Genomic DNA, 15892 nt, shown 5'->3' with positions numbered 1-15892 from the left:
GCACTACAACTTGCTAAATTCTGGACTAAATGTGGACTCTGGTTTCTTAACCCATTATCAAACATTTTTGTAATATACTTTCATATACTGTAGTCAATTACATTGTATATTCCACACTCTCTATGCATAGGTACGCAGGTAAGCCTATGGCCTCTATTTATCAAGCTGTCTACTTTCTAGCATTCGCCGGCCCCAATACACTTGCCTAAGCTCACCTAACATCGCTGCAGCGGACCTTAATATGTTTGCCAAATTTATCAAGAAAGCTGTCAAAAAGCCGCGCACCAAGTACGGTGCGATGAGCAGCGGACTGTTGTTAACTAACAGTCATCGATCTCGCTGCTCATCGGCTTATTCGCAGCTTTCTTGCTAGCCTGTCACTAAGCACCCACACTATACTATACTATTTTACCCCCTATACAGCCGCGCCCCCACAACTAAATAAACTTATTAACCCCTAAACCGCCACTCCCGGACTCCGCCGCAACTAAATAAATATATTAACCCCTAAACCGCCGCTCCCAGACCCCGCCGCCACCTACATTATACCTATTAACCCCTAACCTGCCCCCCCTACACTGCCGCCACCTACATTATATCTATTAACCCCTAAACCTAAGTCTAACCCTAACACCACCCTAACTTAAATATTATTTAAATTAATCTAAATAAATATTCCTAGAATTAAATAAATTATTCCTATTTAAAATTAAATACTTACCTATAAAATAAACCCTAAGATAGCTACAATATAACTAATAGTTACATTGTAGCTATTTTAGGGTTTATTTTTATTTTACAGGCAACTTTGTATTTATTTTGACTAGGTACAATAGCTATAATAGTTATTAACTATTTAATAGCTACCTAGTTAAAATAACTACAAATTTACCTGTAAAATAAATCCTAACCTAAGTTACAATTACACCTAACACTATACTACAATTAAATAAATTAAATTAATTATATACAATTACCTACAATTAAATAAAAATAACTAAAATTAACTAAAGTACAAAAAAAAGCAAACTCTAAATTACAGAAAATAAAAAAAATTACAAGAAGTTTAAACTAATTACACCTAATCTAAGCCCCCTAATAAAATAAAAAATCCCCCCAAAATAATAAAATTCCCTACCCTATACTAAATGACAAATAGCCCTTTTTGCGGGTCATTGCCCCAAAGTAATCAGCTCTTTTACCTGTAAAAAACGAAATACACCCCCCCAACATTAAAACCCACCACCCACACCCAACCTTACTCTAAAACCCACCCAAACCTCCCTTAAAAAAACCTAACACTAACCCCTTGAAGATCTCCCTACCTTGAGCCGTCTTCACTCAACCGGGCCTAAGTCCTCAACGACTCCGGGCGAAGTGGTCCTCCAGATGGGCAGAAGTCTTCATCCAATCCGGCCAGAAGAGGTCCTCCAGATGGGCAGAAGTCTTTATCCAAGCGGCATCTTCTATCTTCTTCCATCCGACGAGGAGCGGCACCATCTTGAAGACATCCAAAGCGGAGCATCCATCGATCCCGACGACTAAACGACTGTAATTTAGAGGGGGTTTTTTGTACTTTAGTTAATTGTAGTTATTTTTATTTAATTGTAGGTAATTGTATTTAATTCATTTAATTTATTTAATTGTAGTATAGTATTAGGTGTAATTGTAACTTAGGTTAGGTTTTATTTTACAGGTATATTTGTATTTATTTTAACTAGGTAGCTATTAAATAGTTAATAACTATTTAATAACTATTGTACCTAGTTAAAATAAATACAAAGTTGCCTGTAAAATAAATATAAACCCTAAAATAGCTATAATGTAATTATTAATTATATTGTAGCTATCTTAGGGTTTATTTTATAGGTAAGTATTTAGTTTTAAATAGGAGTAATTTATTTAATTATAGGAATATTTATTTAGATTAATTTAAATAATATTTAAGTTAGGGGGCAGATTAGGGGTTAATAAATGTAATGTAGGTGGCTGTAGGCTCTGGGAGCAGCGGTTTAGGGGTTAAGCAATTAATTTTTTTGCGGCGGGGTCCGGGATCGGCAGGATAGGGGTTACTAACTTTATGTAGGTGGTGGCGGTAGAGGGGGCGGCAGATTAGGGGTTAATAGGTATAATGTAGGTGGTGGCGGGGTCCGGGAGCAGCGGTTTAGGGGTTAATATATTTATTTAGTTGTGGCGGGGTCTGGGAGAGGCGGCTTAGGGGTTAAACATTTTATTTAGTTGCGGCGGGGTCCGGGAGCGGCGGTTTAGGGGTTAATACGTATAATGTAGGTGGCGGCGGTGGCGGGGCGGCGGTTTAGGAGTTAATAAGTATAAAGTAGGTGGCGGCGGTGTAGGGGGGGCAGATTAGGGGTGTTTAGACTCGGGGTACATGTTAGGGTGTTAGGTGCAGACACTTCCCATAGGAATCAATGGGATATCGGGCAGCAGCGAACATGAGCTCTCGCTGCTGTCAGACTCCCATTGATTCCTATGGGATCCGCCGCCTCCACGGATTGAAAACCAGGTACGCTGGGCTGGAATAGTGGCGAGCGTACCTGGTTGTTCTTTGATAACTACCAAAAGTATTCTGATTGTGCGAACTTGCGTTCGGAACATCTGGAGTGACGTAATCATCGATCTGTGTCGGACTGAGTCCGGCGGATCGTATGTTACGTCACTAAATTCTACTTTTGCCGGTCTGTAGGGCTTGATAACTATGGCAAATCATCCTCGCCACAAATACGCTGCGGAATTCCAACGTATTTGTGGTTGACGGCTTGATAAATAGAGGCCATAGTCCATACTTTTGTCATTATTATTATTCCCTTTTTTTCTTTCTTTCTTTTCTCCTTTTCTATTGTATATTCATGTAAGCATAATTTCACATCTTTATACATAATGATTCTATGTTGATATATACCTTTATGCCAGTATATGCTCTATGTAAAACCATATATTTCCCCTTTCTGTTCTGCTTCACTAAACACTGTCTGCCTCTGTCACCTAAACAGCCCTCATTTTTACGACACCCCCTCCTCCCCCTGCACTCAGACCTCTGTAACACTTTCTGTTCTTCTTAGCCATCCTGTGTTTTAAGATTTAGAGGTAGATTTACGATTGTGTGGACAGCGGATCATGTCCGGCGCACATTGATAAATGCCGACAGCATACGCTATCGGCATTTATCATTGCACAAGCATTTCTTGTGGAATGCTTGTGCAATGCCACCCATTGTACATTCGCGGCCAATCGGTCGCTAGCAGGGGGTGTCAATCAACCCGATAATATACAATTGGGCGGATTGCTGTCTGTCGCCTCAGAGGTGGTGGACGAGTTAAGGAGCAGTGGTATTAAGACCGCAGCTCCTTAACTCTTGTTTCCGGCGGATAAATACGGCTCAATACGGGGGTTGATAAATCGGCCCCATAGACTGTAAGGACAGACTATCATATTGATTTAAAGCTTACTTTACCTATTTGTATTTGTTATTGGTTTATTTACAAATACCACCCAAGTGTGGGAGTACTGCTCTGAAATGTCAGCTTGATAAATGGATGTTATGGTAAATATGTTCCTATGGTAATTAAGCACCTGTAGGGCACGGCATGCTCTGAAGCAAATGCTCTCCACTTCATTCACTTTTGCAACTCAAATTTTCTTTGCTAAGTCTGTCCTCTTGTCTTATTGCACACTCCTCTGGCCTTCTTTCTGCCCTGCTTTCCACCATACGATTAAACGATCATAATCTTTTTCTGACAAAGGACGCAAGTAAACCGAATACATCTTATAAACATATAGGGCTAGATTACAAGAGGTGCGCTATTTAATCGCACGCCCACAAAAGGGAAAATTTCAGATCAGATCTCTGGTTAATTTGACAAATCTGCCCCAAATTCCCACAAAATACTGTGTAGTGTATCTTATTAAAAAATAAAAATGGCAGCATCTTTATATTTTAATAAAATAACCGCATTAGGCAGTATTTTGGGGTTAAAGTTGGTGGGAGTGGGGTGTTTTACATTGCGGTCTAAGGGAACTGTGTGTTCCCAGTAAATATATGCTTATATAGATATATATTTATCTGTTAATATGTATATATACACATATTAACACATGAATATATATGTATATATATTTAACCATGATGACAGCACTGCGCTACTTACCCCCTTCGCTGCACTAAAGTTCTGATGTCGTCTCCGACAGCATCAGAACAAGGCTCCTATGTAAGCGTGCTCTCGTGAGCGCAAGGCTTCCCAGCAATGTGAAAGCAAGGCCGCGTTCACATTGCTGACAACTTGTAATACCAGTGCACATTAGCGTGCTCTGTTATTACAAAGTGGAGTGCAAATATCGCTTTTAGAAAGCAATATTTAGTGCTCCACTTGTAATCTGGCCCATACTGTATATCTTTCCATACATTCCCCCCTATCTTTTGCATGCGCGATAACCTATTACCCCATAGAACACCCCACTCTGCGCTAACCCAAACTCTAATTCTCAAGTGCACTAACCCGACAATATGAATATTTCAAATTACAATGTTCTTCACATAGCAGAATAGGTTCTATTTATTCATAAATAAATATTTATTCATATATCTGATGCTAATTTGATACAATATATATCTATACATATATATATATATATATATATATATATATATATATATATATATTCACAAATACATTTATAACTGTACTGGTAAAGGAGGGCACTCTCAGGACTTTTGAAAACAAATAATGCAAATTTATTTCCAAATGTTTATAACATTAATTAGAATGTAGAAAGCCCACTGCAAGTGGGAAATAAGACACTCCCCCTTCTTTTGCATATGAAAAAAACCTTTACACGGGGGCGTGTCCGGGCTAAGGTCCAAGATGGACGCTAAACTGGGAGCTCTGCAATACAGTTTTACATCCTGCCTGTAATCTGCTCACTACACAGCCATCCAGCAAGAATTTCTACCTTAAGATGCAGGGGACATTTGGCTGAATGGACTGCTATAAAAATTTTATAAAATATAACAGGACTTCCCAGTCTGGACCGCTGCGGGTCCCTGGCAGCTCCTAAGGAGAGGGATCCCAGCTTCCCCCCCGGGGAACCGGGTAATCAGAGCATACAGTGACATTCTGCTCATTATGTGCAACATGGAAGAGGACTTTTACGTTAAAATTCAAGCTCTATTTACTGAGTCTGAGCGGCAGATGCACCGCAGATTTGACCGGCTCATGAAACTAATGGAGGCCCCTGTGACGCAGCCTTGTGATCTCAGAAGAGTGGAAGTGACAGCTCCAAGCACTATGAACGGAGGCCCACTGTGGGATGCCAGCGCACTTACCGGAGCCACCGATGTCGGAAACCTGGAAACTCCTGGAGTACTGGACCTGACTAAGATGGAGACAGCTGGGGCGGCAGTGGTTATTAACGCCACGCCAGAAATTGCGGAGGCCCAAGAAGGTTGCTCTATTAGAATTACCCAGATGGCTGTCGCTTACCTGGACACAGGGGGGAGACCGGCCGGCTCCCCTGCGAAAGGCCTTTCGGGAGGGCGCTGGTTGCTGGTGGCCCGCTGTTGTCCCGCTGCCTCGGATCTCTATAGAGGTTGCGGCCTGGGGTCATGGCGCATGTTGGAGTGCAAGATAGATCTGATTCCTGAGGCGCCCGGAGGCCTCCCGGGCCTCGGTGTTGTTACAAAAGTCGGGGTCGGGTAAGAGTAAAAGGCAGAATGACATCCGTTGGCCTGACAGGCCTGACCTAACCCCACTTCAAGACTGCTTCTTTTCTGAACTTGGAGTTCATATGCTCCATAGCGAACTGACATATCTGATGCCGCAATGTAATTAATACTTGTAATACTGCTGTGTTTATGGGTTTGATGTGATGGGCCTATATTTATTTATATCTACATATGGATCATTACCCCATGAGATATAGAGAAAGAAGGTTAGCCGAAATAGATTTTGCCCAAACGTCAGATTGATTCTTTTGATAGAGACTCTGAATGGAACCTGGGACTCAAGTAGGTGATAGCAGTCCTCCTCCCCCCAATTCACATCCACTATACTGCAGGTTCGATAGAGGCCTGCACCCCCCCCCCCATCAAAATGTAGTGCTCATTGAGACTCTGATATAGCTATATTAGAAATAGGGGAAAATGTAATATTTATAAGCTCCTTTTAGATAGCAAAAGTCGCTATATTTTCGTTCTCCTTTGCTTTTGGGAGAAGTAGTTATTCAGCTCTGTAGATAAGCTACCATAAAAGAAAGTGTACAATTTTCACAGCTCTCTAGAATTTTAAATGTCTTCTGTGTATTATTCACTGTGGGATTGCATATGTGAAACTACTAAGCTATTGTTAAGACAAATATATTTAAAGGAGGCAACATGATTTTATTATACCATTTCTAAATTACCCCACCATTTAGAATTAGCTGTATATCAGCATAATAAGTTTGAGGGGTATTGTGTATTCTACTATTGTAGTGTGACAGATTAGCACCCTACACAATACCCATATTTCTACTAATTAAGGTACCCCTAGTTTCTCACATTAGAGGTATGCATAATCTGAGGCTTTTTTAGAAGCCTATAGTATATCATAGGATATAATGGAATGTTACAGTGTATTTCTCTCCTTACAGATGCTTACTTTGTTTATGTTTTTTAATTTGTTGACAGAGATCTGTACTGAAATGTGCATGCTGGTGCTTAATTTTCTTACCTAGTTGAAGGTTCAGCTGAATGATCCATGGACAAACATAAGCCTGCATAATGTTTTATTTTGGTCAATGAGGCTAGGCTTGAACTCAGCTAGACGGTTGGTGTTGTTTTATCTGTCCTATTTCCATGCACTTCTGTAAAAACGAGGTAATGCTCATGGCTTGAAGGAGTACAATTGGATTGAGTTAAGTCCAGTACCTTCAGATGTAATGACATGCTTGTTTAATTCATCTTGTAAAATTTCATATTTGTCAAATGGGCATGTTGCCATGATACTGCTTTATGAAGTTTTTTATTTCTGTTTGACACTTTAACAAAAAAAAAAATTATTTAAAAAAAAAAAAAAAAAAAAAAAACCTTTACACAAACAGGAGCAAGCTGGAGAAGGTAGCTGACAGTATTCTCATAAAACTTTGGGGCTTGGTTAGGAGTCTTAAAATCAGAGCAATGCTATTTTAAAATAAGCAAAACTATACATTTAAAAAAACAACAACTTTATGGGCTATATAAATAGATCATCTACAAAACATTTATGCAAAGAAAAAATGAGTGTAGAATGTCCCTTTAAGGTTAATTGGGCAATTTGCAAAAGAGCTGAATGCCCTTTTAAGGGCAGTGGGAAATAACTGAATGACCTTTTAAGGGCAATGCCCATACAAATGCCCCTTTAGGGGCAATGGGTAGTTTAGGTTTATTAGTGTTAGATTTTTTTATTTTGGGCGGTTTGGTGGGTGGGGGGTTTTACTGTTAGGGGGGACTTTGTTTATTTTTAATGTAAAAGAACTGATTTCTTTAGGGAAATAGCCTACAAAAAGCCATTTTAAGGGCTATTGGTAGTTTATTCTTAGATTAGTGGCTGTTTTTATTTTGGGGGCTTTTTTATTTTCATAGGGATTAGGTTTATTTTTTTATTTTGGATAGTGTTGTTTATTCGTTTTTGTAATGTTAGCCTTTGTTATTTTCTGTAATTTTAGATTAATGTAATGTAATGTTTTAATTTTTTTTATTTTAATTGCAATGCAGTATTTTTTATGTAACTAAGGGGTTATTTTAGGGGGTGTTAGGGTAGGGGGCTTTGTCATTAAATTAGTTTTTTGCGTTGTGGCGGTTGGCAGTTTAGGAGTTAATAGGTAAATTAGGTTTAATGCGTTGTGGGGGGTTGGCGGATTAGGGGTTAATAGATGTATTAGGTAGGTTAATTTGAGAATATGCAAATGAGTTTGCTCTCGATTAGGGTGTTAAGTTTTTTTCCACTTTTTTTGCTCCATTGACTTCTACAAGGGAATTTGTTATCACGCAGGCACGCAATATTTTAAGTTCAGATTTTTACCTGCATCGGATAAGCGCATGATCGAAAACAGTTTAATTTCAACTTGTAATACAAGCACTACCCAATGCGCGCAAAAAGCTTACTTCTAGCGAGTTAGCATTCGAGCGGGAGCTTTAAATACCACTTCACTTGTAATCTGGCCCTAAGTAATAGGTACTCATAAGTTTTACCCCCTATTTGCAAACAGGGGTTAAAACTTGGACACCCCTGTACCTCTCACTGCTTTTGTTTTTAATGTGTTGTTTTTAAATAAACCATTTCTAACTTGAGCATAGTGATAGCACCTATTTGTCTCCCCATTGGAACATCGTATTGAGGCAAGCCTTGCACCTGGCCTGGGATCCAGCTAACAACGAGAGAGCGGGTGAGCTGATACACCCAGAGATATCACCCTGCTACTACCAGCACATAGGTGTGATATTGCCAAATGTGAGTACCCTTTTGGCTTTGATCTATACTTTTTCTGCACCTTGTTTTGGTTACACATGAGGCGCCGCCCTGTTTTGTGCTTCACTTTATATGTGTTGGAATTTATTAATCTTTTGTTTTATTTAACAAATAGTATAATAACTGAAAGGTGTATTTAGAAAAACCTAGGGCAGCAGTGGCAAACCTATGGCATAAGTTCTCAAGGTGGTAGCCAAAACAAATTTGGTAGCTTCTAGGCAACATACTACTTAAATTCATTCATACCACAGTTCAGCAGATGGTTTCAATACAGTGAAGACGATTTATAAAGTGTCTGGCAGACATGATCCGCTGTAGCGAATCATGTCCGCCAGACATTGATAAATGCAGACAGCATACGCTGTTGGCATTTATCATTGCACAAGCAGTTCTGGTGAACTGTTCGTGCAATGTCAACCCTGCACATTAGCGGCCAATCAGCCGCTAGCAGGGGGTGTCAATTAACCCGATCATATGAGATTGGGCGGATTGATGTCAGCAACCTCAGAGGAGGCGTACGAGTTAAGGAGCAGTGGTCTTAAGACCGCTGCTTCTTAACTCCTGTTTCTGGCGAGTCGGAAGGCTCACACTGAAACAGGAGTATGCGGCCCCATTCGGGCCATGATAAATCGGCCCCAGTGCCTTTACCTTTAACAGAACCAGAAGAAGCCCCAAGTGAGGTCTAATTGAAATGTGTGTTGGCGTATGTTTAGTGGGCCGATTTACTCTGAAGCCAGACTAGTTCATGTAACTGAATGCATTCGATCATTGATAGACCACTGCCAATGCTGTACTGTTATTATTTTTATATTATTTACCCTTATATTGTCACATATTATTTTAATTTAGATATGAATTATTATTTATGTGAACAGTTAATTAAAATTTATCTTTCGAAAATAAATAATTAAATCTAGAATATAAATAAAGAGTGTAAAGAAATCTAATCAATCAAATGCCCACTTCCTATAGCATGTATATATGACACAACCAGAAAGCTCACTGTAATGTAGCTGTTTTTGTTTACTAAAAGATGAAAGGGATATCAAATTCAGAATGAAAGTGGCTTGATTCTGATGCTATGAGCAATGTACTACTGGGAGCTAGCTGGTAATTGTCTACACACATATGACTGTTTTTCTCATTGGCTCAGCAGATATAGTAAACGTGTCTGCGGTATCCTAACCTTTTACTTTCAACTTGTAGTATTCGTGATAACCCGTCTACGTTAGTTTACTACCAGCATTGTTAGTGTGCGAGCAAAAAATAAATTGCGCGCCACATCAAAAATATGTTATTATTCTCTTTACAATTACTTTAATTTTAAATTGTAATTATATATTATTACTCAACTGTCAGATGTAAAAAAAGTGTATTCATTTTTTTAGTGATATCCATATCTTGAGAATTTTAGGAGCGAGAAATGTGGCATGTAAACTTACTTTATAATAAAGATTTTAAATTATAATTTTTACTTTTCTAACATCTTCGATTTTTGAGATAAAGGTATCCTCATAAATCCCCCCCACCCTTTCATTCCCCTTAAGTGGATTTTTGGGAAATGGTAAAACACGTGTTTCTTTATTTTTAAAGGAGAAAGTAAATACCAATTTTCACATCTATAACATCTTTGGTTTTTGAGATATTGGAATCCTCATAAATCCCCCCCCCCCCACTTTTCATCCCCCTTAAGTCGATTTTCGGGAAATAGTAAAATAAGTGTTTATTTATTTTTAAAGGAGAATCTAAATACCAATTTTCTTGTCTGTAACATCTTCAGTTTTTGAAACATAGGTATTCTCATAACCCCCCATTTTCACACACTTTGAGGGGATTTTTAGTAATTGATAAAACACCTGTTTATTTTTAAAGGAGAGTCTAAATACCAATTTTCACGTCTGTATCATCAAAATTCACCTCACCCTTTTTACATAATTTCCAAAAGTCCTCCATTAGTGGGTGCCTACATGCTAAAAACAACGTACCTTCCAAATTTCACGTTCCTAGGTTAAACGGTTTGAGCCGGGCGTTTATGAGTCAGTCAGTCAGTCAGGATTTCTTCTTATATATACATATATATATATATATATATATATATATATATATATATATATATATATATATACATACAGTTGTAATCAAAATTATTCAACCCAGATTGCAAATCAGATATTCAACCCAGATTTCAACTGTTTGCAATAAACAAATCAAACAAAAGCAATTAAAATAGCTCAACACAACGAATGCTTCAAGTGGTTTCCCCAAATTCAACTGAAAATGCAACTTTTAATGAATTCTGCAGTCTCAAAATTATTCAACCCCTTCATGGCAAGCATCTTTAGTACTTTGTAGAGCACCCTTTTGCTGTTATGACCTGCTGGAAATGAGATGCATAACTAGACACCAGCTTCTGGCATAGTCCATGAGAAATCTTAGCCAATTCCTCATGAGCAATGGCCTCCAGTTCAATAATATTCTTAGATTTGCATGCTGCAACCACCATCTTCACATCCCACCAGAGATTTTCTATGGGGTTCAAAGTCAGGTGACTTTAATGGCCAAGCCTTGGGGGAATTTGAGGTATGCTTGGGATCATTGTCCTGTTGGGAGGTCCAATGACACCCAAGCTTCAGCTTCCTAACAGACGGCATGACGTTTTCTCCTAGGATTTCCTGATTCTTCAATGTATCCATCTTGCCTTCCACACGCTGCAGGTTTCCAGTGTCAGAGGATGCAAAGCAGCCCCAGAACATCATCGAGCCACCACCATGCTTAACTGTAAGCAGAGTGTTCTTTTCAGCGTATGCTTCATTTTTCTTCCTCCAGACATACCGCTGATCCATCGGGCCGAAACGAAAAGTTCCAGTTTTGTTTCATTGCTCCACAGAACAGAATCCCAAAACTTCTGTGGCTTATTTATATGGTTTTGAGGATATTGGAGCCAACTTTTCTTGTGCTTTTGGATCTGTAGTGATGTACGTCTTGGAGTTCTGGCATGAAAAAATCTTCTGCGCTTAGTATGCGCCTTATTTTGCAAACTGAAACCTCAGTGCCTGTTGCCACCAAGTCTTGCTGCAGATCTTTTGCAGCCACTCAAGGGCAATTCTCAACCTGCCTTCTCAGAAATCTGGTTGCAGCCATTGATAGATTCCCTTTTCTGCCCCATCCATGTAGTGTAACAACTGTTCCTTGAATTTCCGAACTATGCTTCCAGTGGTGTCTCTAGGAACATTCAGTGCCTTCGTTATCTTTTTATATCCTGTTCCTTCTTTGTGAAGGGCAATAATCTCTTCTCTTAACTTTTTGGACCATTCTTTTGATGTAGCCATATTTCTAACATGCAGTTAAACGTGACAAACCCCTAGCCAGTTCAGGTATTTCATGATTTCTAGCTCAAACACACCTGGCGCAACTAATGAAGCCCTTAATTAGTTTCATTGGGTGTGCTTGAGACAACACCTCTTTTGCATATTTTTGTTGTTGTGAGGGATTCTACTCAGGGGGTTGAATAATTTTGAGACAGCAGAATTAATTAAAAGTTGCATTTTCAGTTGAATTTGGGGAATCCACTTGAAGCATTTGTTGTGTTGAGCTATTTTAATTGCTTTTGCTTGATTTGTTTATTGCAAACAGTTGAAAGTCTGTAAATTTTGACAATAAACCTGATTTGCAATCTGGGTTGAATAATTTTGATTTGTTGTGTTGAGCTGTTGAGATTTGTAATGGGGTTGAATAATTTTGATTACAACTGTGTAAATATATATATATATATATATATATATATATATAAATATATCCATCCTAAATGCCTCTGCCAGGCTGATCCACCTTTCCCGTCGCTCTGTATCTGCTGCACCACTATGCGAGCCAACAATGACCTGCTCCGACTATCACCTCTTCTCATGCTAGACTGCAGGACTTCTGTCGTGCAGCACCTACCCTCTGGAACACGCTCCCTCGTGCTGTCAGGCTTTGCCCTAATCTTTCTTCCTTTAAATGCACTCTGAAGACTTTTCTGTTCAGAGAAGCCTACCACCCAACTCAATAATAAATTAATTTCACTTACCTAACAACATTTCCCTTATCTAACTCTGTATTAACATCTTTGTCAATCTTGCAGTACTCAATTCCTGTTTCTCAACCTCCCTTCTAGATTGTAAATTCCCACAGGAATAGGGCTCTCAATTCCTCCTGTCTGTGTTTGTAAATTTTGTCCTGTCTATTACAAGTTTTATATTGTTTTATTTAAATGAATTGTATCCTTGGACAGCTCTGTGGAATATGTTGGCGCTTCATTAATAAAGTATAATAATAATAATAATATATACTATATATATATATATATATATATATATATATTCTCTTTTTTTTTAAATCAAGGATGCAAAATTGTTTGTTCAAATTATTTGTATGTCTAGTAAGTGATTTTAAGCTGTCTGATTATAAGTAGTTTCAAGAGGATGGATGTGAATATAAAAAGTAAAGGTTTACAGAATAACACCATTCTCCCTCAATTCTTTATGGAGAGACTGGAATAGGGGGTTTTGACAGCCCAATGTTAAGTGTGAAATAAATGTGATAACAAAAATCATAAAAGGAAAACCAAATAAAGTTCTGAATAAAGGATATGTCTGTGTCCTCTGGATGAGTTTCTCAGCTTGTTAGCATTCCTCAGTGAGATCCCATAAAAAAGGAAACAGAAAATTGCAACATAGTGTGAATCTGTAATGGCACTTTGAGGAAGTAGTTGTTTTGTAACAAATGACTACTCACATTTGTTGGAGCTTTCCACTAAGCTCAAGGATATGCGCACTCCCACTTTATACTGATGGGAAAACAGTACACTAGGCAAAACTTGGATACAAATTTATTTTAAAATATATAAAAGCGTCACATAAGCCTTGATAACACCACAATGTAAGGGTACAAAAGCAGATATGCTGTAATAAATGCTTCAAATCGCCAAACTTGCAAAGAGGTAAATGGATCAGCAGGAGTGTGACCGCCGAAACCAAAACCTCTTTAGTAGCAAGACAGTAGCGCTAAGCCCCCAGGTGTCCTGGCTAGTGTAGAGACATGATAAAACTCAATATAGAACAGTTCAGTTCCGACGTACGTTTCGCAGGTATGCTTTGTCAAGGAAGTTTCCTTGACAAAGCATACCTGCGAAACGTACGTCGGAACTGAACTGTTCTATATTGAGTTTTATCACGTCTCTACACTAGCCAGGACACCTGGGGGCTTAGCGCTACTGTCTTGCTACTAAAGAGGTTTTGGTTTCGGCGGTCACACTCCTGCTGATCCATTTACCTCTTTGCAAGTTTGGCGATTTGAAGCATTTATTACAGCATATCTGCTTTTGTACCCTTACATTGTGGTGTTATCAAGGCTTATGTGACGCTTTTATATATTTTAAAATAAATTTGTATCCAAGTTTTGCCTAGTGTACTGTTTTCCCATCAGTATAAAGTGGGAGTGCGCATATCCTTGAGCTTAGTGGAAAGCTCCAACAAATGTGAGTAGTCATTTGTTACAAAACAACTACTTCCTCAAAGTGCCATTACAGATTCACACTATGTTGCAATTTTCTGTTTCCTTTTTTATGGGATCTCACTGAGGAATGCTAACAAGCTGAAAAACTCATCCAGAGGACACAGACATATCCTTTATTCAGAACTTTATTTGGTTTTCCTTTTATGATTTTTGTTATCACATTTATTTCACATTTTTTTTTCTTTGTGATATTTGGTATATTTATTGTAATAGCCCAATGTTAAGTATTTGATTTATAGTCCCATGTTATCTTAATTTAGCTGGAATTTGTTTCTTAATGCTCTAACTGTGATGGCTTCGAATTTGAAATGATTTATCAAATTTACCAAAAAATGATGTATGAAAAGGCATACTAGGAACTAGGCTATTGTTGCTTATAAGGCTTGGCCAAGTCATATGAACCAGATTGATAGGCAGCTAAAGTTTAATCAAAGTCAAGAGATCCAGGGTCATGGTAGCGTAACAAAGGAAAAGTAAGCAGTGAGGTGTAACAGGGGAAGATAAACGGTTATGTCCAAGGTCATCCACCAATTAGCAATACGTAGATCTATACATACACAAATAGGGAGAAGCACTCAACAGGGCAATTAATAGCTTGTTCTATGGCTAGTAAATACCCCAGGAGCAGCCTCCTTTTGCCCACCATGTCACTTTCAGAGAGAAACAAACTTTCCTGCAGTATATTAGTGTGGGCCTGACTAAAAAGGGCAGTCTAGCACTGAAATACCAGGGAAACCCTCCAAATGTACATTACGGCCTAGAGTGTTTCTCTCTCTGTATATATGCATATTTTGACCCTGGAAAAGTCCTCCCTAAGGGGTCAATTCTATAATGTTTGCAAATCTAGATATGGTTTTCCACACCAACACTCGCAGGGGCAGCCCTCATGGAATTCTATAAAAAAAAGGGGGTTTTCCCTGCGAGTGGCGAGATGTCTCCTAAACAAATAATGAGAGCTGTCGGCCAGGTAAATAGTTTGCAATGGAGGGAAATTACAAATCAAATTACACTTAGGTTTATTTAGATAGGATTTTATTTGGGGGGTTTGGTTGTGTGGGTTTTACAGTTGGGGGGTTGTTTGTATTTATTTTTTACAGGTAAAAGAGCTGATTTCTTTGGGGCAATGCCCTGCAAAAGGCCCTTTTAAGGGCTATTGGCAGTTTAGTGTAGGCTAGGGTTTTTTTATTTTGGGGGGGCTTTTTATTTTGATAGGGCTATTAGATTAGGTGTAATTAGTTTAAATATTTGATAATTTCTTTTTTATTTTGTGTAATTTAGTGTTTATTTTTTTTGTAATTTAGTTAATTGTATTTAATTAATGTAATTTATTTAATTTTAGTGTAATGTTAGGTTTTAGTGTAAGGCAGGTTAGGTTTTATTTGACAGGTAAATTTGTATTTATTTTTACTAGGTAGTTAGTAAATAGTTAATAACTATTTACTAACTAATAAACCTAGTTAAAATAAATACAAACTTAGCTGTGAAATAGAAATAAAACCTAAGCTAGATACAATATAACTATTAGTTATATTGTAGCTAGCTTAGCTTTTATTTTACAGGTAAGTATTTATTTAGTTTTAAATAGGAATAATTTAGGTATTAATCGTAATTTTTATTTTTAATTATTTTAATTAGGCTAAAGTTAGTGGGTGTTAGGGTTTGGGTTACGTTAGTGTTAGCCTTAGGGTTAGGTTTAGGAGTTAATAACTTTAGTATAGTGGCAACGACATTGGGGGCAGCAGATTAGGGGTTAATAATATTTAAATAGTGTTTGCAATGCAGGAGTGCAGCAGTTTAGGGGTTAGTATGTTTATTATAGTGGTGGCAATAATATTTAA

Source organism: Bombina bombina, chromosome 6 (genome assembly GCF_027579735.1).
Source record: "Bombina bombina isolate aBomBom1 chromosome 6, aBomBom1.pri, whole genome shotgun sequence".
Taxonomy (NCBI): Eukaryota; Metazoa; Chordata; class Amphibia; order Anura; family Bombinatoridae; genus Bombina; species Bombina bombina.
This window is presented reverse-complemented; position numbering follows the sequence as displayed.